Below are 24,207 nucleotides of genomic sequence, written 5' to 3' on the forward strand. Positions count from 1 at the left end.
GATAATATCCTGTAGAGTGTTTTCCAACTTGGTTCCATTCTTCCTGTCACTTTCAGGTACACCAATCAGACATAGATTTGGTCTTTTCACATAGTCCCATATTTCTTGGAGGCTTTGTTGATTTCTTTTTATTCTTTTTTCTCTAAACTTCTCTTCTCGCTTTATTTCATTAATTTGACCTTCACTCACTGATACCCTTTCTTCCAGTTGATCGAATAGGCTACTGAAGCTTGTGCATTCATCAAGTATTTCTCGTGCCATGGTTTTCAGCTCCATCAGGTCATTTAAGGACTTCTCTACATTGGTTATTCTAGTTAGCCATTCATCTAATCTTTTTTCAAGGTTTTTAACTTCTTTGTGATGGGTTCAAACGTCATCCTTTAGCTCGGAGAAGTTTGATCGTCTGAAGCCTTCTTCTCTCAGCTCGTCAGAGTCATTCTCCATCCAGCTTTGTTCCATTGCTGGTGAGGAGCTGCGTTCCTTTTTAGGAGGAGAGGCGCTTTGATTTTTAGAATTTTCCGTTCTTCTGCTCTGTTTTTTCCCCATCTTTGTGGTTCCCCATCATCTACCTTTGGTCTTTGATGATGGTGACGTACAGATGGGTTTTTGGTGTGGATGTCCTTTCTGTGTGTTAGTTTTCCTTCTAACAGTCAGGACCCTCAGCTGCAGGTCTGTTGGAGTTTGCTGGAGGTCCGCTCCAGACCCTATTTGCCTGGGTATCACCAGCGGAGCCTGCAGAACAGCGAATATTGCTGAACAGCAATGTTGCTGCCTGATTGTTCCTCTGGAAGCTTCATCTCAGAGGGGTACCCGGTCATGTGAGGTGTCAGTCTGCCCCTACTGGGGGGTGTCTCCCAGTTAGGCTACTCGGGGGTCAGGGACCCACTTGAGGGGGCAGTCTGTCCATTCTCAGATCTCAAACTCCATGCTCGGAGAACCACTACTCTCTTCAAAGCTGTCAGACAGTGACATTTAAGTCTGCAGAGGTTTCTGCTGCCATTTGTTCAGCTATGCCCTGCCCCCAGAGGTGGAGTCTACAGAGGCAGGCAGGCTTCCTTGAGCTGCGATGTGCTCCACCCAGTTCAAGCTTCCTGGCTGCTTTGTTTATCTACTCAAGCCTCAGCAATGGCACACGCCCCTCCCCCAGCCTTGCTGCTGCCTTGCAGTTTGATCTCAGACTGCTGTGCTAGCAATGAGCGAGGCTATGTGGGTGTGGGACCCTCTGAGCCATGTGCAGGATATAATCTCCTGGTGTGCCGTTTGCTAAGACCCTTGGAAAAGCGCAGTATTAGGGTGGGAGTGACCTGATTTTCCAGTTGCCGTCTGTCACAGCTTTGCTTGGCTATGAAAGGGAATTCCCTGACCCCTTGCGCTTCCCTGGTGAGGAGATGCCTTGCCCTGCTTCAGCTTATGCTCAGTGCGCTGCACCCACTGTCCTGCACCCACTATCTGACAAGCCCCAGTGAGATGAACCCGGTACCTCAGTTGGAAATGCAGAAATCACCCGTCTTCTGCGCCGCTCACACTGGGAGCTATAGACTGGAGCTGTTCCTATTTGGCCATCTTGGAACTGCCCCCCACTCTGATTTCTTCATGACTCTATTGTTAATTTGCCTGAGGTCTGTGGGATCATTTTTAACTTCTCTAACTTTGAGTTGACTTTCAACAAAATAATGATAACTTAATAATTCCATGAAACTTTTTCCAAAACCTTTACATTCATTTGAACACAATAGTAGGGCATCAATTTTAAGATTTTTGTTATTATTATTATTACTCAGTTGTTTTCTCTTTAGAGAGACTGTACAGTGGTCAATCCCATATTTTAGATTTTTATAACTTGGTAGTTAACTATACTAATAAAAGTGTGTATTTATAGCTACAAAAACATAGATGGACATTCAGTGTTTTCATGGTTCTAAACAAGACAGCAGATTTAGCAGCCGAAAGATACCAATCGTGATACTAAGGCCCGACATGTAGGCTTTAGCATTCCCTCCATTTACACATGTAAGCCACTGCAGAGAAGCAAAGCGGAAAGAAAAGGAAGAGTTCTACATTAATTTTTTAAAAGTCTTGGTTAATATTTATGCCAATTAGTCAAGCTTCTTCTAAGTACTTAGAAACATGACATTTGTGTATATTCATGTTTTCAAGGCCTCTTATTTCTACTTAAAAGTTAGGAGTAACTTTTTCTCTTAAACAGCACTATGATTTTATCTTCTTTTTATCCTGTGTGGTTTCGTGCTGCTTATTTCCTGATAGCTCTCTAAAAGCATCTGGAAATAGTACTCAAAAGAAAAGAATAAATAAGATTTTAATATGGTAATGATTAGAGGTTAGAAAGCTTTGGCTTTATAGACCCTTACAGACCTTTGCTGTTTCAAAAAGTATTTTCTCATGTTTTATGTTTACAAAAGCCTCATCAGACAGGCCAGTCAGACATCACTAGCCCCATTTCCAGTATAAGAAAACTGGCATTAGATAGGCTTTGATATATAACTAATTGTGGAACCAAGATTTGAACTCAGAGTTTACAACTTCAAGGCCAGTGTCCTTTTTCTACAAATTGAGAGAAAATATCAATTTAATGTAAATTAGATGCAAGCGACTCAATGATAAACTGAATTGCCCACTGTTAAAGTAAAGAGCTGAAATTTGTCATAGCATAGGTGAATGCCAATGGTGTGATCATAAGTTTCTAAAAATGATAAGATGGTACATTTTAGAGGAAGACTATATAACTTTAAAATGTTGGCCCAAGTAAAACTTCAAGTTCGTCCCACCAGCTATGGTTCTATTCATCTCAAAGGGGGTATGTGGGTTAAAAGAGGAATCATCTGTCCCACGAGTTGCCATTTTGATTATGACCTCCTTCGATTGTTCTGGAATGATGCAATTTTCTTCCCAGTCATGAAAGAAATTCTCCCTCTCATCTTTTATTTCTAGATAAAGACATCCTCTATCCCATGCTCGCCATGTCTCTGTCTCTAAAGAAGCATTCTCTACAACTCGCTGTAGCCAAAAAACACCCACACTTCAGAGGGAGGTTGTGTTGTTTGTTACAGTTTTCCTAACCCCCTCCAATTAAGCAAATTGAATGCTTTCTTCAACACCTCCTGGAAATTCCATCCATTCTAAAAGCCCCCGCTTCTCCCATCCTCCCCAAGGCTCCCTGCCCTCTCTGCTTTCTCCTCCTGCCACTGGCTCATTGTCAGGTTAGTTTTTTCCTGAGGAACAACCTCCCAGTCTCCCACTCCCAGCCACAGGAGGCTGGTCAGTATCTGAACCCATCTTACCAACGCGATGATGACATCATCTGCCACTGTGTTTTGTCTTCTGTCTCTCCAGATGACATGAGGGACCTAGTCTTTCTTGTATCCTGGAGTCTAGAATATTTCCTGACACAGTCGATTGTCGGTAATTATTCAATGGATTAATTAATTAGTTCTGTAACCTTCCCATTGTCTCAATCCTCCTTCAAGGTGAAGCCCTTGTTCTGTGTCTCTGCATCCTCCATGGCACCAGCGCATCCCTGTTCCTCAGGCTCGTGTGTGAGTTGATGGGGTGCTAGCGTCAACACAGGGCTCTGAGGGCAGTGGTGCAGCAGGACTACCACCGCCCCAATCCAGAAGCCCAGTGTCCAAGTCTGAGTTTTGCCCCTTACTGCAAAGAAAGACTGGCCTGAGTTAGGTTTTCTTTCTCAAGCTTCGTTCTTGAACTTCATAACAATCAGGGGAGAGAGAAAGCAACTTGTTCACTCTACTCAATATACAAATTTAAAGTGCTGTTATCAGAAGTGAAAATACAGAAGCAAATTTAAAAATGGACCAGAGGTTTACTCCTGAAAGGGGTAAAATACAACCAAAGTGAGCCTTGTCTTCTGACTCTCGATTCATTTTTGTTGTTTTAGAGACAAGAGTCTCGCTCTGTTGCCCAGGCTGGAGTGCAGTGGCACCATCTTGGCTCACTGCAACCTCTGACTCCCGGGTTCAAGTGATTCTCCTGCCTCAGCCTCCCAAGTAGCTGGGACTACAGATGTGCACAACCATGCCTGGCTTCATTTTGTATTTTTAGTAGAGATGTGGTTTCACCATGTTGGCCAGGCTGGTCTTGAACTCCTGACCTTAGGTGATCCTTACGCCTTGGCCTCCCAAAGTGCTGGGATTACAGGCATGAGCCACTGTGCCTGGCCAACTCCTGATTCTTTACAAACGTTTCTGAAGCAGGAAGTTATTAAAATATGAATAAGATTTTTTATAATTTCTTGTCAATCTCCACCTAGCCATGGTGTGGTGAAAGTCTCAGCTGTCTCGTTGTGATTAGCGTTGCTCTCTAGCCTCATTACGGAATTCAATGACTTACTTCTTCCTTCCTTTTCCTTTACAAATAGCCTTCCTTTCGTGCTAAGAAAAGCCACATCAGAACAGGTCTGTAAAAACTCAGGTTAAATAACTGGGATATTCTGTGAGGTCAAAATTACTCTTTATCTTTTGCTTTGTAATAATCCTGCCTTTCACTGAAACAGATGAAAATCAGATGGAATTTAGTCAGTTCGTAGATTTCGGTAACTTTCTGAAAGTACATTTTAATGGTGGGTATTACCTCTTTGTTCACATAACTGCTGTCGTGTCCCTTTGGAGATGCCCCAAAGCCCATTAACAGCCCGGTTTTCTCCAGTGCTTCTTTTCACAATATGAGCAAAATGTCAGTCTGCTCTGGTATTTCTGATCCCTCAGATTTAATGTTCATACAGTGCTATTTTATGATAAATTAAATAATACTAAATTTGCAAATAAAATGACAGTTCAGGTTAATTTTTTATCAACTGGCCTGATTCCAATTCTATTTCTACTTTTGATTCATATGAAATGCCCTAATAATTTAGTGTTGCATTAACTTTTCTGAGAAAAACTTCTCTCTTCTAGTCTCTGTAATGTCTCGTTTGTAACTATATGTTTTGATATTACATCCTAGAATGTGGGATCTGTTTGGTATAATATCATTGGTTCCTTTTAGAAATCTTCATAATAACAAAACTGGATCCATCCTCAAAACAATGCTATTGATATAACTGGAAGACTCAAGAAGACTTCCTGATTTCTCATTCCTGGTGATGACAGAGTGGTCCACTGTAAGGTGACAATGTATTCACATTGACATAGCCTTCAGTTAGAAATGTGATGTGTGGCCAGGTGTGGTGGTTCACACCTGTAATCCCAGCACTTTGAGAGGCCGAGGCGGGCAGATCACTTGAGGTCAGGAGTTCGAGACCAGCCTGGCCAATATGATGAAACCCTGTCTCTTCTAACACTACAAAAATTAGCCAGGCATGGTGGCGCGTGCATGTAATCCCAGCTACTCAGGAGGCTGAGGCAGGAGAATTGCTTGAGCCTGGGAGGCAAAGGTTGCAGTGAGCCGAGATCACACCACTACACTCCAACCTGGGTGACAGAGTGAGACTCCATCTCAAATAAATAAATTAATAAAATAAAATAACAGTAAAAATAAAAAAAAGTAATTTGTTACCCTCTGTGGAGGGAGTCTTCCCCACCTCTTCCAGCCTCAGTGTCACCCAGCGTTCCTGGCTCTGAGTTCACAACCCCAGTCTCCACCCGTGTCTCACCCAGCGTTCCTGACCCCAGTCTCTGCCTGTGTCTCACTCAGCATTCCTGGCTGTGACCAGACAACCCCAGTCTCTGACCGTGTCTCACCCAGCCTTCCTGGCTGTGACCAGACAACCCTAGTCTCTGCCTGTGTCTCACTCAGTGTTCCTGGCTGTGACCAGACAACCCCAGTCTCCGACCGTGTCTCACCCAGCCTTCCTGGCTGTCACCAGACAACCCTAGTCTCTGCCTGTGTCTCACTCAGCGTTCCTGGCTGTGACCAGACAACCCCAGTCTCCGACCGTGTCTCACCCAGCCTTCCTGGCTGTGACCAGACAACCCTAGTCTCTGCCTGTGTCTCACTCAGTGTTCCTGGCTGTGACCACACAACCCCAGTCTCCGCCTGTGTCTCACATGGAGTTCCCCTTGAATGTCTGTTTCTCTGTGTCTTCTCTTCTTCTTATGAGGACACCCATCATTGGATTGAAGACCATCCTGAATATAAGATTTTTTCCCCCTGATATTCTTAATTAATTATATCTGCATGGGCTCCATTTCCAAATACAATAACATTCTGGGGTTCTCGATAAAATAAACTTGGGGAGACATCATGGAATCTACTACACTGTATAACTCAACAAGTTGGCATACATTTTTCTTTTCCTATTCATGTCACTATTTTCAGTAAAAGAATTTTGTGTGTGTGTGTGTGTGTGTGTGTGTGTGACAGGGTCTTGCTCTTTTGCCCAAGCTCAACCTCCCAGATTCTAGCCATCCTCCCACCTTGGCCTCCTAAGCATCTGAAACTACAAGTGCATGCCACCACACCTAGCTATTTTTTTTTTTTTTTTTTTTGTAGAGACAGGATTTAGCCATGTTGCCCAGGCTGGTCTTGAACTTCTGGGCTCAAATGATTCTCCTGTCTCAGCCTTCCAAAGTGCTGGGATTACAGGCATGAGCAACTGAGGCCGGCCACTTTCAGAAAAATTTACAGTTCTTCTTCGGGAGAGTTATGTAGAATCTGTATTTCAGAAATCTAAAGCCATCCATGGTCACAGTGCATATAAGTAACATATCCAGAACTCATTTAAACAACATGTTGGGGCTGGCTTTTGAGCCGCTGGGATAGCCTCACAAATTCCAATCTGAATCCCTTGTGGTTTCATTCCTGGCCTCTGAAGGAAATTCAAAGGAGGAGTAAAATTTAATGAGTTGCCCTAACACTACTGGCACCAAATCTTCAAAGACAGAACTTCACCTGGGCTTTCTACCCATATTGAACTCAGAGGTCTTTGCTATTTAAAGTTTCAAACTACATTACAAAACCTAAGTCTTTGCCACCAGGAGACCCATCTAAGTAACACAGTAAAAGAAGCAAATAAATATTCTTCCTAATGATGGAAGGCCTATATATGGAAAGTCTAATATTTCCCTTTACACACATTCTAGCCGTGACTGCACCTGTTACTAAATCCCAGGACCTCTTTTAAAAATAAATGTTCTGCAGCTGTAAACACAAGGCCCCTGAGTCTCAGTCCCACTGGACCCACACTTACTCAAGGCGTGTTCTTCTGTCACAGACCACACAATTTAGAAGCCAGATTTCACAAATGGGAACCCAACCACATGGCTCAGTAGATGTCCTCACCATCGTCAAGGGGCTTAGCAAAGCCCTGTTCCTAAAGCTGCCATTGAACTCTGTTTCCCAAAGGCCACTCTTTGTCTCCCAAGGTTACTGGGATAGATGCCAGAAGTGAAGGCTCGAAGGAGCTAATACATCCACTCCCCCACTCTCATCCCTGTCCAAATTCTGAACCAATCGAGAGATAGACAAAGGGGAGAGAGACGGAACTCAAAAAAGATAATTATGTAAAACTAGACTGGAAATGTAGCTTAGGTCCTGGCCAAATGAGTTTCCTCATATTCTCCATTTAAATACAAGCCCTGTGCCTCTGAGCTTATCTTGGCTAGAGAGGAGCAGGTATGACAGTAGGATACAGCATCCCGTCTAACCCGGAAGCACTTAGGATAGTAGGGTACATTGTCCCATCTACCCTGGAGGCACTTAGGCGTCACCATAGTAAAGGGTCCTCCACAGGGAAACAGGAGGGGTGGAGAAAAAGTGTTCCTGTGTAATCTGGCCTGGTTCTCTGGACATCACAGAAGCCACATAAGTGATGTTCATATTCCTCAAACACACAATGTATCCACCTCTCAGGCCTCTTGTTCTTGTGGTATTCTAGGATATTTTCTCTAATTATGGATGCAAATGTCTTCTCATAATTAATACGTGATAATACCACTTCTTCATATATAATATCTGTTACCATCCTAACAAAAGCAGGTACTCTCATCTCTCTAATTCTCTCTTGTTTATTTTTAAAATTTACCACTTTCTTTGTTCATAGGCATTGTTTTGATCTCATCCAATTTAAATGTCAGCTTCTTGATGTCAGGGACATTTTCTTGTTTAGCACATTGGTACATATTAGTTGTGATTCAACAAATATTTATGTTTCGGCTGACTTATAATTTGTGTTGTCACGGCCCTTCATTTATAACTCTACTGATTGTACTGGAATTCATTTGTTTGTCTCCCCTGAAATCATGTCTCTCTTTCTGTCTCCCCCAACTTCTCTCTCTCTCTGTCTCTCTCTCTTTTTGGCCGGGGCTCCTTCTGGTGCCCAGGCTGGAGTGCAGTGGTGCCATCATGCTTCACTGCAGACCTCCCAGGCTTTAGCAATCCTCCCGCCCCAGCCTCCTGAGCAGCTGGAACTACAGGTGTAAACCACCATATCAGGCGAATGTTTGTATTTCTTGTACAGAAAGGGTCTCACTATGTTGCCTAGGCTGGTCTCGAACTCCTGGGCTCAAGTGATCTGCCAGCCTCAACCTTGCAAAGTGCTGGAATTACAGGCATGAGCCACGGCGCCCAGCCTTGAAGCCATCTCTTATTTGCCTTTTAATCCCCAAAAACTAAATATTGAGAGCTGATGTAATGTTTATTGCATATTCGGTCAGCTTAAATCTGCGTAGGATTTGAGAGACTGTAACACATTGCTTACTTTCGATGAAGACTTCAGGAAAATGATCTTGATATGATAATATTTCTCCATATATTTGTTACATTTGCAAAAGGAAACAAATGCTAATTTGTATTAATGTATCTAATTTGTCTAACTAATGTATCTAATTTAATTAATGTATCTAATTTGTATTAATGTATTGTAGTAATGTAAAAGGGTAATTAAATTATGACCTCTAAAAATCTACAAAATGTCACTCTCTTCTTAAAACTAAAGATAATTTTAGTTCAGCTTTTGTTGTTGCTGTGAAAATGTTATTTCTCAGTGCAAGATTTTCTATTTGAGTAGAATAGTTAGTGATTATTTTTAATTACCTTGTCTTCGATGAAGCTCACAATAAAAAATAATGAGACCATTGCAAATAAGAAGTATGTCTTCTGAGGGAGTAAATAGTCGTATTCATTTGGGGCAGTTCTGAAATTCAAAGATTTGAGTAATCCGTGAATAATTTATGATTGTCTTTTGCTAAACTTTTACATTATAGCCCTCTTGGTTATTCTAATCAGTGAAACTTTAAACTTCATGAGGAAACATTAATGCCTCAGAGTGTCATCTAATCTAAAAGCTGCTTTTATTGACTAAGCTACAAAAATTTAATGAGCTGTGATGAATAAATCACAAAATTGTGATAAGTCAAAGCAAACACAGAAGTATTCTTCAGAGAAAATGCGTTATAAAAGTACATCTTTCAAGCAATTAAATTTATATTAAATATTACATTTGGTCAAAATCATATCCTGTGTATTTTTAAGTTAATGTGTTGCTATCATTGCATGCCTCTCAATAGTAATGAAAATTCTGAGTGACATTACATTAACTCTTGTGATTTTAACAGAAGATTTTAATAGTCCTTTCGGTCTTGATGAAGCTGACTCGAAACTTACTACAGTGGTCAGCTTTGACAGCTTATTGGTGACCAATTATACTGAAGCATAAATTTGAATTTTTTTTTGAGACGGAGTTTTGCTCTTGTTGCCCAGGCTGGAGTGCAATGGCATAATTTTGGCTCACTGCAATCTCCCCTCCTGTGTTCAAGTGGTTCTCCTGCCTCAGCCTCCTGAGTAGCTGGGATTACAGGCGCCCACCACCATGCCCAACTAATTTTTTTGTATTTTTAGTAGAGGCAGGCTTTCACCATGTTGGCCAGGCTGGTCTCGAACTCCTGGCCTCAGGTGATCCACCCACCTCGGCCTCCCAAAATTCTGGGATTACAGGCGTGAGCCACTGCACCTGGCCAAATTTGATTTATAGAAACTTCTAGATATCATTTTACTATTTTTTTCCAAAATGAATACACTCAAGTTGTCTTTTTGCTTTCTGAAAATGTGGGCTTAAGTGGAAAAAAAGAGTCTTCTTTGAGAAGGTAAGACTTTGACAACTCTATCCTCATGGAACAACTCCAGACACAATCAACAGAGCCACATGATTGGAAGTTAGCTGTAGGAAGACGTTTTTCTGATACCTGTTTCATCCTCTGATATTCTTTGTTTGTTTGTTTGAGACAGAGTCTCGCTCTGTGGCCCAGGCTGGAGTGCAGTGGCACAGTCTCAGCTCACTGCAACCTCCATCTCCCGGGTTCAAGCGATTCTCCTGCCTCATCCTCCTGAGTAGCTGGGACTACAGGCGCCCACCACCACGCCCAGCTAATTTTTTGTATTTTTAGTAGAGATGAGGTCTTGCTATGTTGGCCAGGCTGGTCTCCAATTCCTGACCTCAAGCAATTTGCCTGCCTCAGCCTCCCGAAGTGCTGCGATTACAAGCATCAGCCACCACGCCCAGCCCCATCCTCTGATATTCTTTTCACTAATCACATTAATGTGTGAATGCCACTTACTTCTTAAACTTTTTCTCAGCCTATATGCCCTGTCATTTAAATACTTGTGCTCTGCAAGGTGACTGTTAATCTCTGAACGAATATGCTCCCTCCCACATCCCACTGCCTGTCACTGTGGGCCTTGTCACAGCCAGGTGCATATGCAAGAAGTCGCTTGCATTTTAAAGTATAAGCTCTGGCAACCAGCCAGGGTGGACATCATGGGATCCTCTTATGTCTGTCAAATCCCATGCTTCATGAGTGTTCCTATGTGTTTTCCTTACGAGCAGAATTCAAAGAAATCCTTGTTAACTTCTCCAAAATAAAATTAGTGCCATTGGGTTAAAATAGCAGGACTCCCAGCATTCACTGTACAAGCCAGCCATGGATATCAAGAAAATCTGACCACTCATATCACCGCTCAGGTTTTCTTCTGAACAGAGCTCATGAAACACTGACCTCTCCTTCCTTTTTGGTTCTCCATTCTGGACTCCATGAAGATGACTCAGTTTACCCTGACAAACCTGTTATGTCAATGATAAATTACAATCATTCAACTAAGCAATTGTGCAAGTTCGGCTGTGAGCTCCATCAGAGTCAGGCTTTCCTCTAGGATGCCTCCTAGTCTCAGCTCTGTCTCCGGAGCTCACATCTTCCGGCCCACACTGGGCTTGTGCGCCTTCTCAGCAGGCCTGCCTTGTGTTTACAACCCTCCTTCCCCGACACCACAAGGCAGCTACTGCTGTTCCCAAGGCACTGATACAATCACAGGCCTTCCCTCTCTTAGTGCATGGATCACCCCCGCCTCACACTCCAGGGCTTTCTCTTTAATGGAGAGTGCAAGCTATTTTGAGCAGAAAGAAAGGAAGGTGCTTTTCTTCTCTGGAACAGCACCAATGAGAACCACTGTTTCACAGTTTATATCCTTAGTCATTCATGGTGAAACAAATCATTGGGGAGAAAAATGAACAAAAAAACCCCAGAAGTTTTGTAAGTTCTAATATGCATAGGCTCTGGCTTTATTCTCTGGTGAGAATGTTTCTGCTAGGCCCACAGTTTATAATATAAATACATATTTCTCTACACTCATGTAATCCAGAGGACCTGTAGATGAACTCCAGAGCTGTAATCAAGGTCAAATGACATCATGTGAAGACCCAGTGCTCAAAATATAACCACTAGTAATACTCTGGGGCACATACTTGGAGATGTTTTGCTGATAGTTATAGGTAAAACTAAATTGTGTGTGTGTGTGTGTGCACATATATGTCTACATAAGTATACAGTCAGACTTTCATATCCTTGGGATTCACATCTGTGAATTCAAGCAACCTTGGATAAAAACTATTCGAAAAAAAATTGCATCTGTACTGAACATGTACAGGCTTTTTTACCTTGTCATTATTCCATAAACGATACAGTATAACAACTATTTATACATTTACATTTAATTAGATATCATAAGCAATCTAGAAATGATTCAAAGAGGTGGAACGGTGTGCATAGCTTATATGCAAATATTACACCATTTTATATCAGATACTTGAGCATCCATGGATTTTGGTACCATTGGGAGGTCCTGGAACCAATCCCACATGGACACCAAGGGATGACTGTATAATCTATGAGTATAACTATATTTTTATCTATGTTATTATGTTGATAGCTACATAAAATTGCATTGTGTAGATGTATAATAATTTTTAACATTTATTTATTGAATATTTATTTCCACCAAGACACAATAAACAACTTTGTGCATACATCTTTACATATTTAAACATCATTTCTAAAAAAATTAATTCACCAAAATTGGATTTTAAATGATAGATAGATACATAGATAGAGAGAGAGAGATAGACAGATAGAGGATATGGTCTATATGGTTCATTAATGGCCCAATGATTAAAATCACTCATGATCCAAAGATTATGAGATCCAAATATATATATATATATGTAAAGTTGAATATAGTTTGATTTATATCCATCATGATTTTTAGCAGCAAAGGTATATTTCTATACCTAAAGTACTAAGCTTTTATGAAGATTTTGTTTCTGTTTACTCTGAATTATCTAAATAATTACTTCATTTCATTTATGTAGATAAACTATATTGGCAATAATCTTAACTCTGACAAATTTAGGGATCTCAAAACAATCAACTTTAGTAACATTCTAATTAGTTGATGTAGATTATTTTCATTCTGCACTTCCCTGTTTTCCAGGAGGACAATTTACTCACTGGTGAGGAAGCAGGCTGACTTGGCACACTGATTTGCCTGATGGTGACACCAGTGCCTATTGTGGGCACTGAGTATGATTCCCCCTTCTTTCTTATTTCTTCCTTTTGAAACAGGAATGTCTATCCCATACTTGTCCCACTATTGTATTTTGGGAGCACATAACTTGTCTTATTTCACAGGTCATAGCAGGAGAGGAATTTGCCCCAGGAGGAATCTTACCTTGAGTCCCACCCATACCTGATTTAGATGATATTGGGACGATATTTTGGACTTAGAGTTGGTGCTGAAGTGGGTTAAGACTTTGAGATGGAATGAATATATTTTGTATGTGACAAGGACATAAATTTTGGAGGGAGCCTGGGGAAGAATGTTATGGGTCAAATGTGGCTCCTCAAAATTCTTATTTTGAAGTCATAACTTGCAGTATCTCAGAATGTGATTGAGAAAGTAATTAAGTTAAAATGAGGTCATTACGGTGGACCCTAATTCCACACGACTTGTGTCTTTCTAAGAGGAGATTAGGACACAGACACACTGAGGGAAGACACTGGGAGAATGCAGTTGTCTGCAAGCCAAGGAGAGAGGCCTTAGAGGAAACCAACTCTGCCAACACCTTGATCTAAGGTTTCTCCAGAATATAGGAGAATATATAGCATCCAGAACTGTAAGAAATAAAGTTTTGTTGTACTACTCAATCTGTAGCACTTTGTTACACTAACCCCAGAAAACTAATGCAAGTGGATAGCTCATTCAAGCTAATTCAAGTGGGTAAGCTTGTCCAATTGTAAGTAATGAGCTGGGCAGACAAAATCCATCAGCCAAAGCCAACTGAGGTTCAGGACCACGGCTAGCACCTTGCATGCGCCCACTGAAAAAGTTGCTGACTTCTGCAAAACACTGTTCACCCCATCTCCAAATAGCTTTCCAGGCAGCTGCTTGGATTAATCTCCTCATCCGGAGGGTGTTGTTTTTCATGACGAGGAGTATTTCTGGTTTAAGTGCTGTGATTTTGTGGTATAGGGTATAGGAACACAGACACGCACATCTGTTCATGTGTTTATATTTAATACGTATGTACATATATACAAGTTTTATACATGTATATGTACATATATGCACATATACATATATGCATATGTGGGTATGTGTGTATAAAGCTTCGAAGCATTGTTTACTTTAAGAAAAAGTCACATCCTGCAAAAAATGTTGAAAAAACAATACACAGAATTTCTGCATACTCTTTACCCAGCTTCCCTTAATGTTAATGTTACATAGTCACAGTACAATTATTAAAATCAGTAAATTAATGTTGATACAGTACTACTAACTACCTGTAGACCTTATTCAAATAGCATGAATTGTTCCACCAAAGCCTTTTTCTCAGGTAAGTATCCAGTCAAGGTCACACATCACATTGACTTGTCATATCGTTGCCGTGGCAGCTGGCATAATATTGCTTTGTTGCATTCCTGCTATTATTTACTTTGATCATTAGGTTAATGCTACTTCCCAGTTTCTCTCTTGTAATGCTACTTTTCACATTTTTAATTAGTAGCCATCTTTTAGGGAGATATTTTGAGAATATGTAAATATTCTGCTTCTCATCAATATCATAATTTGCTTATCAATTTTAGTATCCATTGATGATTTTTTGCCAGAAACAATTCTTACTATAATATTTGCAAAAGAGCGATTTTCTGTTTTCGTCATTTATTTTATAATTTTCATCATTTCTTCTGCATTTAATTGGGATTCTATCATAAGAGAGAACTTTCCTTTTGTATCTGTCTATCTATCTATCTATCTATCTATCTATGCATTATGAGATTTTTTTAGACTTAGCGTCTGGCTCTGTCACCGAGGCTGGAGAGCAGTGTCACAGTCTCAGCTCACTGCAGCCTGGAACTACAGGGCAGAAGCGATCCTCCCACCTCAGCTTCCTGAGTAGTTGGGACTACAAGCAAGCACCACAACACCCTAATTTTTGTATGTTTTGTAGAGATGGAGTCTCCCTATGTTGCCCAGGCTGGTCTTGAACTCCCGGACTCAAGCGATCCCCCTACCTCCACCTCTGCCTCCCAAGCACTGAGATTACAGGTGTGAGCCACCTCGCCTGGCCTATTATATGATTTTTTTTTTCATACCTGTGTGGACCTATGGCTGTTTTATTCTATTTATTATCACTATTTATTCTATTGCTAAGACTGCCCCAGACTTGGCCATTGTATACTCCTCTGAGTTGCCTTCTGCTTCCTTCAAACAACCTCGCATTTTTTGGGAAGTTATTTACTTACAGGCACCCCTAGATCACCCACACTCCTTTTGTTTTCTTCTTGCTCTTAACCTGGATGACCAAATTCTCCAAGGAAGCATGGTTTCTTCACTGGATAATAGTATTTAAAGACCAAGATCTGGGTGTTAAGCAAAATGGGCTACACAATATTTAGGGCCCAGTTCAAAGAAAAGGCAGAGTCCATTGTTTAAAAAATATTACAAAGGTAAGGGTGGTGGATGCAGAGAGGCAAGCCAAGCCCAGGCCCTTCTGAATGCAGGCTGCTGTGTGGCTTCAGGGTTGCAAATGCTGAGGCTAGTCCTGGTGCCAGGTGTATTTATCACTACTGGGTTTTCATTGTCTCTGCGCCATCTCAGGAGACAGGCTCAGACATATGTGCACATAAACACAGGTGCACACAGGCACATGTTCAGCCACTTCCTGCTTCCCTAGCTCTCTGTATGTGCATACACATACGTGCATATATATCCATGACTTCCATGCGGCACCTCCAGTTCCAATCCATGTTCTCAGAGTTTTCTCTGAGAAGAAAAGTTTTTTCTTTCTCTTATTTGCTAGTCTTTCTCGACAGTTAAATACCTAGCACTTACTAACCATAATAGATTATATGTTTCTTTAGTCATTGAATTTGTACAAGGTAGTTTTAGATTTGCAAATCCGTAACCCTGTAAAAATTTGCTAATTAGGAGGCAGTATTTGTGTGCAGTTCTTTGTGTCTTTTGCCTTTGGCTGTAGGTGAAGACATTGTTTCCAGAGTTGCTCAGGCTAGCTCTTTGTCTCCCTACTGTATCAGGTTTCCTGTTGCTGCCTTAACAAAGAAACACAAGCTGGGACTTTAGCCAACAGAAATGTATGGTTTCACAGTTCTGGAGTTCCAAAGTCTGAAATCAAGGTGTCAGCAGAGCTGGGCTCCCTCAGAGACTGGGTAGAGTCCATCTTTGTTCTTCCAGCTTCTAGTGATGGCTGGGATCCTCACACTGTCTGGTTTTTAGGTGCATCACTCCCATTTCCACCCACACCGCCACGTGTTCTCCCTGTGTGTCTGTATCTCGGTGTCCAAATGTTCCTCTCCCTGTAAGGACATGAGTCCCATTGGATTTAAGGCCCACCCTGAGACAGGATGACTCCATCTGAACTTGGCCACATCTGCAGAGACTCTCTCTAAGTCACATTCACAGGTACTGGGGAGTGGGTCTCAAGCATCTTTTTAGGGGACACAATTTTACCCATAACACCCCCCCTCCTCAGGGTTAAACTAACAATTATATAATTAAACTACAAAATTAGTCGTGTTTGGATTTAACTTTTCATTCCCCACATGCCCTGGTTGATTTTAATTATTTATGTTTGGACTATATGAAATATTAATATGGCTCTAAATGTCAGGACCATTCAAAAATGTATCTTCATAGAAATGCTACTGCCCTTTCCTTTTTCTACCCTGTTTTCATTCCTTCCCCATTTTTCTACTTCCTTAATAGTTTCTGATTAATAAGTGTGTGTGTATGTGTGTGTGTGTGACAACATGTTCTGGAAATAACTCCATACTTGTTCATAGGAATCATCATATTTTATTTAGAGCTGCACAGTGTTTCATTGCATTAATACATTATATTTTAGTTTTCTCCTGCATACAGGCATTTATATTGTTTCTACTATTTTGTACTTACAAGCAATTGTGCAATAATTAACCTTGTGGACATGTATTTAGGATGTTAAATATTTCAGGGTAGATTCCTAGAAGGGGAAGGCAGGGTTAAAAGGTAACTGCATATGTGGTTTTGTTAGATATTGTCAAATTCCTTTTCAAAGGTTGTGCTAATTTGCATTCCAACAAGCAGTATGAATGTCTGTTTCAGTTTTACTGTGACAACGTGGTCATATTTTAATTTTCACAGTCTGATGTGTGAAAAATAAGCTTCTGCTGTTTTGATATTCATTTCTCTAGTTACATATGAAAGATGCTCAAATTCAGTCATATTTATTCAGGTTCCCTGTGTTTTTCTTTCTGATTTCTTACAGTTTTATTGCATGAAAGATGTTTGTGATGTTTGCAATTGGATGACTCAAGTCTTTGTCATGGAGACCTCCCTTACTCTCAAGGGGCCTCCCAGCGCAAGAGACAGTGAGTCCATCACCATAGGAAGTGTGCACATGTACAGACTGTTCAAACATACAGTACAGACTGCTATGATGTCAGCAAACACCCATGTGGGAAAAGCAATGAGAATTTATCCAGCCAAATATGCATTTTGAATTAGTTTCTTAAAAACATGTTACATATCCCAGCACTTTGGGAGGCCGAGGCGGGCGGATCACGAGGTCAGGAGATCGAGACCATCCTGGCTAACACGGTGAAACCCCGTCTCTACTAAAAATACAAAAATTAGCCGGGTGTGGTAGCGGGCGCCTGTAGTCCCAGCTACTCGGGAGGCTGAGGCAGGAGAATGGCGTGAACCCGGGAGTCGGAGCTTGCAGTGAGCCGAGATTGCGCCACTGCACTCCAGCCTGGGCGACAGAGCGAGACTCCGTCTCAAAAAAAACAAACAAACAAAAAAAAAAAACAACAAAAAAAAACATGTTACATGAATTTAACTAGGGAATAGAGGATAATTACTACCAATACCAGATGTGGAAGAACAAACAAAAAACTCTTAGGACGTTAACAAAAAAGATTTTACTTAGCCATGTATCTATTAGATTTATTTGATTTTCAGGTTACATTAATTTGGAAAACAGAGAATGAGATCAAATAAGAATAACTGCAGGAGACGGGTGTTGCAAAACAATGCAGTGAATCAGTAGACCTAAGAAAATGGGAAATCAGATGAAGGGCATGTGTAAATTGTAGTCTTTGCATCAGGCCTTGTCATGGCTGTCAGTGAACATGGCACTGAAACTTCTATATACTACCAGTAGGAACAATGAAAACTAATGAGCTTTTATTTTTTCTGTTTTGTGTCATTTTTGATTGGGTACCTAAGGGGAAAAAAGTGCAGATAGTAAATAAGTAGAAAAAGAAAAGGGAACACAAGGATAGGATGAATTCATAATACTACCAACGATAATGCTAGATGAAATATCATGATAATTGAAGTATGTATTATAGCTCAACTCATACTGTTTTGTACTCATGGTTCCTAGACTATTCAGTTTTAAGAGAGATACAACACACACTTCAGAGAAGGTAGAATCCATCATTTTATCCTTTAAATTCATACATTAAAAAAGAAACGGGAAAGAGAAATGGGCTTCATGACAATTTCATGTTTTTATGCTGAAGGGTCATAGAGTGGCTAATAGATACCAGTGTTTCATTTCCCTCACTGGGTGGTCAAAATACTGAGCCCACTCGAATGCTAGGATGCCTCGAATTTCTGAATACTCCTTTAAGTGGCAAACTATGAAAGGGACAATATTCTGGGACAAATTATTTGTTTTTTTTTTCATACAGTGATTACAGGGGACCTTTATTCATTATAAAACAAATGTAATCTGCATGTTATATCGTGTAAGAGAGGGCAATTGAAGCTAATCTAGGACAAAACAGTAGGCACTTTCAGCAAGCAAATGGGCTGTGCCTGTAAGTGATTGGATGGGGACAGACATAGAAACTCGATTAGAACCCGAGTGCTCCGGTGCTGCTGGTGGCAAAGTTACGGAGACACAGCATGGCTTCCTGGAAAACAGTAAGAAAAAGGTGACGGAAAGAAAGAAACAAGGATAGAACAAAATCAGCCGCAAATATCCAAACAAGATGCCATGAAAATGGCTTAAGGAAAGGAGCTAAAGGCCAGGGGCAAACAGTTTCTATAGGAAGAGTCCAAGGTTAGCCATAGAAGTGGTGGGATAAGTTCCACAGAGGCAATGGTATTGCTTTGACAGACTTCGGTCTTGCTCCCAGACTGACAAGGGGCTGTGTGACAAGGACATTCTCCATTCTCTCTACTGTGTGAAAATCTCTCGTGTCACTTCCTCATTATCAGAGATAGGCTAACAAATTTAACAAATAAAAATGTATAAATATTATCATGGGTGCCTAATACTTTGAATGCATTTGTTCTATCAGGCTCTCAAGAATAGGTAACAGTATGAGAGGCATAATAAAATTGACAATGACCCTTCTCTTGTAGAATTTAGTCTAGTTTAATGATTCATAGTTACGGCAGCTGTCACTCACCTCATCAAAATTTTTATGATTAATGGACACTGTTACTCAAAAATGTAAATATAATCATACATATATTCCATCCATATTACTCAGATATTCGTGGAACTCTTAGATTTCATTTATGAGCAGCAGTTTAATAAACACCAGTTTAATGGAAAAGACCCACTAGTGGTTTTCCTACTTTTGTTAGTTATAAAAAATTTAACATACATACTTAAAGAGATTCAAATTTAATATGGCTAGCTTCTCTTGTGCATTACAAGGGCTTTAGGCAGCTTAAATCCAATCACACTCCTTCTACTTTATATGTTAATTTTGTCCAGAATTTTAGCTGTAACTTCTTTTATTTTAACCACCAAATGAGATGCATTCTGTATAGCTTTATACAGTCTGCCTAAGTATAGATTTACTCACATGCTTACCAGTTGATTTTTTTTTTTTACATTTCCTTCTTGCAACTCAGAGCATTCCTGAGAAATTCTTTTTATTTTCTATTGTCTCCTGAAGTGAGTCTTTTAGAAATTTCTTTTCTGAGGATCTTTTGATAAACTCACAGAATTTTATGATTGGAAGATTTTTTTTGTTGTAGTTCTCTTCTTTTTCAGTAATATAAATTGCTTTTGCACTTTGAGAACAATGTTAAATGTATAAAAAACTTATACATATAATCTGAACAACTTTTCCTCAAATCACTTGAGAGTAAGTTGGCAACATGATCGATACCCTCTCCTCCCTGATGCATCAGTTTGCATTTTCTTAAAACAAGAACAGGCCCACATGTAACTGTTAGAATCAAGAAATTAGTGTGGGTGCATCACCACCTTTTGAGCCTCGGGCCATGTTCAAGTTGGGTCCTCTGTCTCATGATGGCAAAGGATGCTGTTCAGAGTCACAAGGTTGATTTAGCTGTTGTGTCTCTTTAGTTTCCTGTAGTCTGGAGTACCTCCTCAGCTTTTCCTTGACCTTTGTGAAGTCAGAGAAGAGTGATTTTGTAGAAAGTCCCACAATATGGGTTTCTTTAGTATTTGCTTGTAGCTGGACTCATGGTGTACATCCTTGACAGGAATATCTCAGAAGTGATTTTCTATTCTCTCTATCCTATCAGGAGGAACATGATTTTGATATTGGTCCATTACTCATAACATTAATCCTTGATCACTTAGTCAAGGTGGTATCTTCCAGTTTTCAGGCTAAAATTCCTTTCTTTAACTTTTGTAATTAATAAATATTTATATATAATTATAACCTATTTAAATGTCCCATTTCTCATCCATTTTTAATCTTTCATTTACTTATATGAAAATGAACTCAGAGTTTTCTATTTTATTTAATAGATCAAAATTCCCCACTGCCGTTTTTCATTCTGATGCTCAATTTGTCTTATATTTGGCCACTGGGAGCCCTTCCAGTTGGCTTCTGTGTCCCTGTGACATGTTTCCATCATTCTTTGAGCGCTTTTCTGCTTTCTGGCACAAGATGTTCTAGGCTCATCCCACACATCTTGCACTTTCTGTTACAACCTCAAAATTAGCCATTTCTGCAAGGAAGTTTGGTTTATTGTCGTGGAGAATATAATTTAGAAGCCATGATTTGGTGAGCTTAAGGCTATTGGGGTTTCACTTTCAGTAGACAGAACTAGGGAATATACATATGAGTATAATATGTAAAGATACGTACACGAATCTATCTATCTATCTATCTATCTATCTATCTATCTATCTATCTCCGTCTATCTATTTATCATCTCTATCAATCCATCCATTTATCTATCTATATCTAATCTATCTATCTACCTACCTATCTATACATCCATTCTATCTATCTAATCATCTAGTCTGTTTATCTATATTGAAGTTAATAAATTCACACCAATAACTTCAATTTCCATTCAATGCCACAGTACGTTTTTCTGGTCTTTTCCTTTCTATATTTGCAGTTCCCTTTTCCAGCACTGAGAAACCCGCTCTTTTTAACAGAAGATATTTACCAGTATGCCCAATCCTCTTGCATGCAGCCAGCCCCCAGTGCTGTCACTGCACCAGCACAGGCCCACACCCTACTTGCATGCCTCGCTTCCCTGCTTGAGCTCTGACTTTATATTTGCAGATGCTCATCCCCTCATGCTCGGGACACTCTTCTGCCAGCCTTGGGCTGTGACATCCCTCTCCAGGCCAGCCCTCTGTGAGGCGGCTGGCATTTCTCTGTGATTATTGAGCGTTTTGAGCCTGCAATGAAGCAGCGAGGATGCATTCCTTCAGCAAAGGGGAGATCCATCTTCTGGGTACAGGGCGCATCCCAACTCCAGTCCCCTATAACAAAGAGAGGGGTTATGTCTACAGCAACCACATGGTATATTAAGTTCTTAGCTTTGATTTGCCCCAACTTACAAGATTTTTGTGCAAGATGAGTGACTTAAATCTTCACCTAGACACTACTCAGGAAACACCTCATTGTTTCTCTGTCATAACAAAGACAGACCATGAGCAAATGTGTCATGAAATGTTGACCCTGGCTGAAAACTATTGTGCATTGGGAAAAGCACAGAAGGAAACCCAGGGTCAGAGACCACCGAGCTCTGTTGGGACAGAATTTAGGTGAGTCATCAGATGGACTGTCATCCCCCCAGATAATTCATCCTGAACCATTCTGTGTTTTCTTACCCACTCTCTGATAATGAAGCAAATACACTAAAAGAGTTTATTATAGTTTTGGTAATTGCCATATTGGTTATCACTCACTAGTCACTGCTGCCTCTGTTGGAAATTTTTCCTAAATACCCATCTGAAATAAGATGTAAACAAAGCACTTAGTAAAATTATGTGAGTGTCAGCATTCAGATACTCTTCAAAGTAATTTAATATTTAATATTTGAATTTTGGAGAAAACAAAATGACTTTTGATTTATCATTTCATTATTGATAAACACTGCTGTAGAGACCTTTCTTTAAGCTTGAAGGGAAAGACGCTCTTTATCTTTTGTTTTTATTTAAGCCTGAGTTGAGACTAGAACAAAAAAGAACTTCAGAGAAATTCATCTTGCCACTATTTTTCTGAGAAAAAGAATTTTGTCTTCTTTACTCTTCCTCACATATTTATTTTTATTTTTTATTTCTATCTTTTTAGAGACAGGTCTCACTCTGTGCCCAGGCCGGAGTGCAGTGGCACGATCATGTCTCACTGCAGTGATGACCTCTTGGGCTCAAGTGATCCTCCTACCTCAGCTTCACAAGTAGCTGGGGCTACAGGCATGTGCCACCATGCACTGCAAATTTTTTCTATTTTTGTAAAGATGGGGTCTTACTATGTTGCCCTGGGTGGTCTTGAATTCCTGGCCTAGAGTGATACTCCTGCTTCGGCTTCCAAAGTGCTGGGATTCTAGGCGTTAGCCCTCACAATGGATCCACTTATTTTAACATAATAAAATATGCTATTTTGAGTATGGAAAAGTGGTCCATGGTGTTCACATTGTCCTTTGAACACATAAGCTCTTTGAGTAAAAGCCATTCATTCAACACAGACACACACACACACGCAAACACACACACATGCACACACAGACACACACACACAAACACACATATACACACAGTGCACATTATTCACACACACAGGCACACACATGCACACAAGTGCACACACACAAACACACCTTGAACACGTTCTATCTCCTTTGCCCAGTTCCTAAAAATTATGTTCCATTTATTGTAAATGGATAGCACATATTTATAGAGCCTAGTTACCTGTATAGTTATAATACTGTATTAAAACTATCTGGCCCAATTGGTTGTATTTTCTAACATCTCTTTATAAAATACAATAAAAATCCAAACAAAATAAAAAATCATATTAGTTGTAATTTTCATAAGTTGTAATACTCTTTCCTTTCAGAAAGATCATGCTTCTAGGATTTGGGGAGCATAATGCTTTGAATTTTGTGCTGTGTTCACCTCAGCGTGTGTATGGAGGGTGCTTGATAAATGGCTTTGATGGCACAGGAGGACTGAAACAGCCAGAGACTGGGGCTGGAGCTCAGATCTGTCCATGAGACAGTTCACTTGGGCCTGTTCTATTCTTCGCAATTGTCACAAATCAGATTCCATCAATGCCTGCATTAGCCTTTCCATGCCAAGCCCCTCATCTCGTGAATGAAAGGATGATCCCCTTCAGAGCCCAGGACAGCTGGGGTTCACGATCTTCGCCTGCTCTGTGCCTACAACACCTTGGACCACAGTGCTTGCTGGAAGCTGGATGGGTGAACAAGTGGGTGCCCACGTGGCAATCCGAGTTTGGGGTCTGAGAGATCCCTGGTGTGGAGGGCAGGACCTGGCTGTCTCAGGACCCCCAGCTCCGCTGCAGTCCACAATTTGACTGCGTTCTGCCTGTGTGCTTGAGCCACTTCCCCAGGTAGCACCTGTGATGGGTGATAGCTTAGTGCTAAGGCAGGCATGTTGCAGACTACCCGAAACCAATGTCATATTTACCTTGGAATATTCACTCTTACCTCCTGCTTACTATATCCAGTTCTAAGAATTAAGCTATGTGGGATGGATGGGACACTGAAGCCATGTCATTCATCTGGGGTAATACCCGAGGTTCGTTGCCTCCAACAAGGAAATCAAGGACACCCACGCTAAGGAGTGAGGTTAAGAGCAGAGGTTTAATAGATGAAAGAAAGAGAAAAGTGCTCTCTCTTGCAGACAGAGGGGGTTCCCCAGTGGATCTTCCAGTCTGCGGAAAAGAGTAGGAGGTTTTATAGATGCACTGGAGGAGGCAGTCTATGATTTACATAGGGCATGAAAGATTGGCAGGACCAGATGTGCCATTTGCATAGCGCCAGAAGAACTGGTCAGGACTGGGTGTGCTGTTTGCATAGCCCGCAAAGAGGCTGGCCACACCCCCCCAATCTTTTATTATGCAGAAGGGTTCTCTACTCAGCCGGGGCCATGTTGCCTGCTTCTTTTACTGTACATTTAGCGACTGGTACTTGGCAGGC

Source organism: Pan troglodytes, chromosome 17, assembly GCF_028858775.2.
Source record: "Pan troglodytes isolate AG18354 chromosome 17, NHGRI_mPanTro3-v2.0_pri, whole genome shotgun sequence".
Taxonomy (NCBI): Eukaryota; Metazoa; Chordata; class Mammalia; order Primates; family Hominidae; genus Pan; species Pan troglodytes.